The sequence below is a fragment of the Musca domestica genome, unplaced genomic scaffold (assembly GCF_030504385.1).
Source record: "Musca domestica strain aabys unplaced genomic scaffold, Musca_domestica.polishedcontigs.V.1.1 6, whole genome shotgun sequence".
Lineage (NCBI taxonomy): Eukaryota > Metazoa > Arthropoda > Insecta > Diptera > Muscidae > Musca > Musca domestica.
The window spans coordinates 20,331,614-20,337,845 of NW_026712363.1; positions in this window are offsets into that span (position 1 = coordinate 20,331,614).

Here is a 6,232-nt window from a genome sequence, read left to right on the forward strand (position 1 = left end):
TGTGCCATATGACTAAGGGTATAAATAACATATGCAAGTGTGAAGGGAAAAAATATGAGTCATATGTAAAATGGAAATTTTAACATATACACGGAAATACATAGATGGTTAATAAAAGTGACAGCACATATGCAAATCCCATTTCGTATGATAATGCCCTAAATTTGGAATTTTGGTAATAGACGCGGAATTTAGCATGGAGTTAGAGCTTAGGGCTGGAAAGAAGCCTACCAATTTGGAGGTCATTGGACAGTATTTAGCAGGTAAAATAAAACATAACAAAAGGAAACGAGATAGACCCATAGTTCCTTTCGATGATCTGCATAGAATCACTTTCTGAGTTGATTTATGCATGTCAGTCCGTATGTCTGTCTGTCCATGTAGTCTTGTGAACAAAATGCAGGTCGCATTTATTATCCGATTGGGATGAAATTTTCCAAACAACATTTGTTTGGCCCAAGGACAAACCCTATTGAAATCGGAGATAATCAATAAAAATTTAGATATAGCTCCCATATATATCTTCGTCCGATTTGCCTTTTATTGTGCACCAAACGTGTAATATCAGCCCGAATAGTATGGAATTTTGCACATACAACCAAATTAGTATGCCTGAAAATAAGTATGCCAAATTTGATCGAAATTGGTTCAGATATAGCTATAGCTCGCATATATATTGTTCATTCGATTTGTTGTATTTGTTACCCACAGCCGTAATATGCACTCCGTAACAACGATATTCAGGGAAATATATCAAATACAGCTCAGAAATATCTTTTCCAAATTTTATCGAGATCGGTTCGAATTGGATATAGCTCCCATATATATCTTTATCTGATTTGAAATTAATTTTGCACCTAATGGGCAATACCAGTCCGAATTTAAAAGATACAAATGCTTCGGTATATTTAGTCCTTTGTATTTAAAATTGTAATTATAATCATAGGGCGTATGATTGAATTCTCCCATAAAAACTTTTAATTGTTATGTGGAGCTCAACTAAATTAGCAAAGTGGTGTAGGGTATCATAAAATCGGCCCACCCGACTTTAGGACTTTCTTTAATGGTGTTTGTTAATTTATTTCAATTTTTGTCATATATTTTATCGTATGCGATTTTTTTTAATATGACTTACAATTTTGAATTCTACATTTTCTAAAGTTTTTCTATACCTCGCAACCGTTTTTTATTGAGGGTATTCACGAAATTTTGCAAGGGAGTGGGTTAGGGTCAGAATTAAAGCCTATTGTTTTTAAAGATGTACATTGAGGCGTTCAAATGGACCAAACAAATTACAATTTTTCTGATCACTATTCACAATTGAAAACCAATCGACACATAATTTTGCATGAGATGAGAGTTAAGAAGAGGAAGGAAGTCCATCATTCTGGATGACTATAGGATTATATTTGCTATAAAATGGACCACAACATTCTGTGAAATTGTTTTGAATACCTAACAACACGAGGGAGTGCGCAAAGATTTGCCAAATGACCCCGATCAAAGAGCTAAGGGTAACATCTGGGCAGTGCTATATGGTATCATTTCAAAAGCGACATCTTTTAATATATCGTAGTGTTGTAGGGTATCACATTGTCGGCCCTGCACGACTATGACACTTATTTACTTGTTTTTGACAAAAAAGTTATAGTTTACTTTACTCCCTAAATATTGTCCGATGACCGTCCCATTTCGTAAGCTTCTGCCCAGCCCTAAACTCTAACTCCATGCAAAATTTATAATTGTAGCCTGCAGAGCAACAGCAGAGTCAGGATTTTTTTCGGTTTTTGGTCCATTTCAACCCCTAAATATTCTGCTTCTATTCCGGCCCTAACACCACCTACATTTTTAATTCCGTGAGAATCGGGCCATAGTTGCGACCTGTAACTTGATTACAATTTATCATCGACAGACGGACGGACATACATAGCTAGATCTCGGCAAGATAGAAAGATCCAAATATAGTTTCCTATATAGGGACCTATATTTTGAGGTGTTACATAATTTTTGGCCCAATCAAACTTATAATACCCCTAACACATAGTGTTGTAGGGTATAAATACTAATTCGGATACTCCCTTTCTGAGTTATTGTGCGCAACAGCCAATTAGAAAAACGGACGGATTGACAACGCTAGATCGAAACGGATTTCGTCCAAAGATACATAGGGTCAAAAAACCGCTAGTTCGATGAGGCACATTCTTTGTATCAAATGATGTATATCCACTGTAGCAATGTGGCTGAGGGTATAAAAAATGTGGATGGACACCATATAAAAGTGACTAATTATTATTAATTTTTTTTTTTTTTTTTGCTTTTTAGAGCTGCAGAAAGTGTGAAGTTATGGTGAGACTGCCACATTTACTTAAAATTTACTTGGCATTTATACCTGTCCGCTTCTCCATGTGGCATTTTCATATTAAGTCCTTCATTGTATGATTTTATGCTTTAAAACACTGTAGATATTCTTAAGTTACACGCTCACCAATGATGAGTTGTTTGTTGATGCCTTTAGCACAAAATTACCATTAAGGCGACAATATGAACAAAAGGATGAAACAGCAACAACAACAACAACTGCCGGAATAGTTTACAGCACAGGGAGACAAAGTACAACGCCAATAAAACTATTACGCATTTTAGTGCAGCAAAGCGTTGCAAATTTACAAATGCAACTACAACACAAAAACGCAATGACACTTGCTAGTATCTATTGCCGATGCTAAAGATGGCTTGTATTTGTTGGTATTTTCGCAGTCAATCTTGAGTTTAACATTTTGCCACAGCAGCAAATAAACAAAAGCTACGCTAAAAAAACAGCAAAACTTAAGGATTTATGCTTGAATCACTTCAATTGCCGATACAAAGAGTATAAGGTTGGCTTATTGCTGAAGTGGCTAACCAAGTGACTTCGTTTCAAAAACCGCAAAAACCACACAATGGGTGATGTTGAGTTTACGAGAAAAGCCAGCCAGCCAGCAAGATGAATAAGAAGAACTGCCAGCTTTCGTGTAATAGTTGTTGATGTAATTTCTTTTTTTATGGCGAAGAGCCTTTCTATCGAAAAGCAATGCAGAACATTGTGTGTGTCTTTATAGTCTGGCGTTTTAATATTTCTTTTATTGTTGTTACTGTTTGTTTATTTGTTCACCCTGGGGACCCGTTGTGGTAAATTGTGAAAACAACAGCAACAACAACAGCAGCAGCAACGTGACTTCTTACACCGCCAGCTTTTGCAGTCAAAAAGCCATAACATTACAGTTTTTCGACATCCTTAGACAATCTGTTTTTGTTTGGACTACCGCCGAGGCTGCTGCAGTTCTCGGTAATGCCGTTGACTTTGGCAAATTTGCGTGAAATGACTTCAATTTGCAATAATTTTTGAATGCCACTATTCTTCGTGTTGATGTTGTTGCTGTATTTTAAATTTGTTTTACTACACCCACACTTACACATACACCAGAGGACCGCAACAATGTTGCAAGGGCAGTAAGATAAAACAACAACAACAAAAATAATGTGTAGAATTGCAAGTTTTGTAAATAAATTAGCCGCGTACGGTTTTGGTTGCAAGAAGATAAAAACAATTTAAAATGTTATTCACATAGACGATATTTTTATACCCTCCACCATAGTGTGGAGAGTATATTAAGTTTGTCATTCCGTTTGTAACACCTCGAAATTTACATTGTAAACCCCACAAGGTATATCTATTCTTGATTGGCATAAAATTCTATGTCGATTTAGCAAGGTCCATCCGTCTGTCCGTCTGAGGAAATCAGTCTAGCTTCCGAACGAAATGAAGTCAGTTGATAAAAATTTACTCAAATGTTTATTATGCCTGCAGGACTTTTGGTATTGAAAATGGGCCATTTAGGTCCACGTCTTCCTATAGCCCCCATATAACGGTACATCCCGATATGCGGTATTTTGATGATTTTGGCGACATTTTTTACCGAAATTGTTTCAAAATGGGTATTCGAAGTTCCAAATGGATACTACAGCCTATGACAGAAAATGGGCGTCTTCGTATAGCCCCCATATAACGGTACCTCCCAATATTCGGTATTTTGATGATTTTAGAGACATTATTTACAGCAACTATTTCAAATTTGGTATTTGAAGTTCGTAATGGATATTACAGCCTATGGCAGAAAATTGTCTATGCAGGCCCACGTCTTCGTATAGCCCCCATATAACTGTACCTCCCAATATTCGGTATTTTGATGATTTTAGTGACATTATTTACCGGAACTATTTCAAATTTCGCATTTGAAGTTCGTAATGGATATTTCAGCCTATGACAGAAAATCTGCAGGTCCATGTTTTATAACCCCCATGGAACCTCCATATATTCGGTATTTTATGATTTCTGCTACATTATAAACTGGTTTTTTTTTCAAGTTTCGCATTTGAATATTGTATTTTGTATGTATTTTTAAGATTTTATCAGAATTTTTAACGGATTTTATTTTTTTGAAAATTGCCAAATTTTTACCAAATGGTGGAGGGTATTCAAAGTTCGGCCTGGCCGAACTTACAGCTTGTTAACTTGTTTATATTGAGACTGCGACGACGTTGCGATGTTCTCTATAATCTAACTGCGGTTTATTGCAATGGAAGTCAAATGAGTGAGTACATCACCTGGGAGTTTTAACACCGATTTTAAATCCATTATTTAACAAGTAAGCAAAGGCTACAGTCGAGCGGGGCCGACCGTTGAATACCCTACAACACTATAATAAACGATACAGTTTATATAGGCGAGATACTCGAAAGAATTCCACAAGATATTGTGACAAATTATAAAAGAAAACCATCAGGTTTCGTTCTCTAATTTTCGAATAGTAGCAACTTAAACTAATTTGCTCATTTCCAATTTATTGGTAGATGTTGCACTTAAATGGTCTTCCTAGATCTGGAACCAATATTTCTCAAAGACCTATAATCTCCTAGAAGTGGCAAAAGATTAACATTTATTATTGGTTTTTGACTGAAACGCATCTATATGAGATACAGACATTTGACTATATTCTTCAACGAAATCAGCGTTAACGAAATAGTCAGAAGTGTGTCTTTCCTGTATTTGTGAATTCTCCAAAAAATCACTGGAATCGACATTTTCGTATTTCGACTACAAAAGTTGGCAAACTATTTCACACATTGAATATTTTTGGATGGCCATCCAAAACTGCTTGGCTTTTGCAATGTCCGGTAACCCCCTTTCAAATGTGCGTGATGATCGGGCGATAATTACGACCTGCCGACAATTTTGCAGTTTTTTGGTCCATTTCAACCCCTAAATATATGGCGATCATCTCCTAAAAGAGTAGGCTTCTATTCTGACCCTCATCTTATCCCCATGCAAAATTTTGTAAGGATCGGGCCATAAATGCGATCTGTATATGATATTCTGATGTCATAACTACTTAGTTTTGTTAGCTGTAGAAATATTACCAAATGTTTAATTCAAAATGAAAATATGCCAAAAATATGACAAAATTGAAAAAATATGAGAAAATTTTACAAAATCAATATTTTCATCTTTAGAGAGATATTTTTATGCGATTTTTTTAGACGTTTTTTCTTTCCAGCCAAGAGGCCATTCTGAATTAATGTGAACTGTCGAAATCAGTTCAGCCGTTCTCGACATATAAGAGATTTTCCAAGCATATCTTCTTTGATAGACATATGTATCGCACATATTTTGCTATATATCCGATTTGTTGGATGTTAACATCAATGTAAAGGTCAGAAGTAACCTTGTCATGGCTTTGGGATTTCGCCGGGATTTAAAATATTCGCGGTTTAATGAAAAATTTTGAATTTTTTTAACACAAAATATATGGTCTATTTTACCCGCTAAATATTATCCGATGACCACCCAAATTGGTAGGCTTCTTCCCTGTCCTAAACTCTAGCTACATGCGAAATTCCGCGTAGATTGGTCTATAATTGCGACCTGTATAGCTACTGCAAAATCCGACATTTTTTCAGTATTTGGTCCATTTCAACCCCTAAACATTTGGCGATCATCTCAAAAAGAAATAGGGTTCTATTCTGGCCCAACCCCGACCTCCATTCCAAATTTCGTGAAGATCGGGCCATAATTGCGACCTGTAGAGTGATTACAAATTAACATGGACAGACGGACAGACGGACAGACGGACGGACGGACATACATAGCTAGATCGACTCAGCTCGGCGAGCTAGGATGATCCATATATACTTT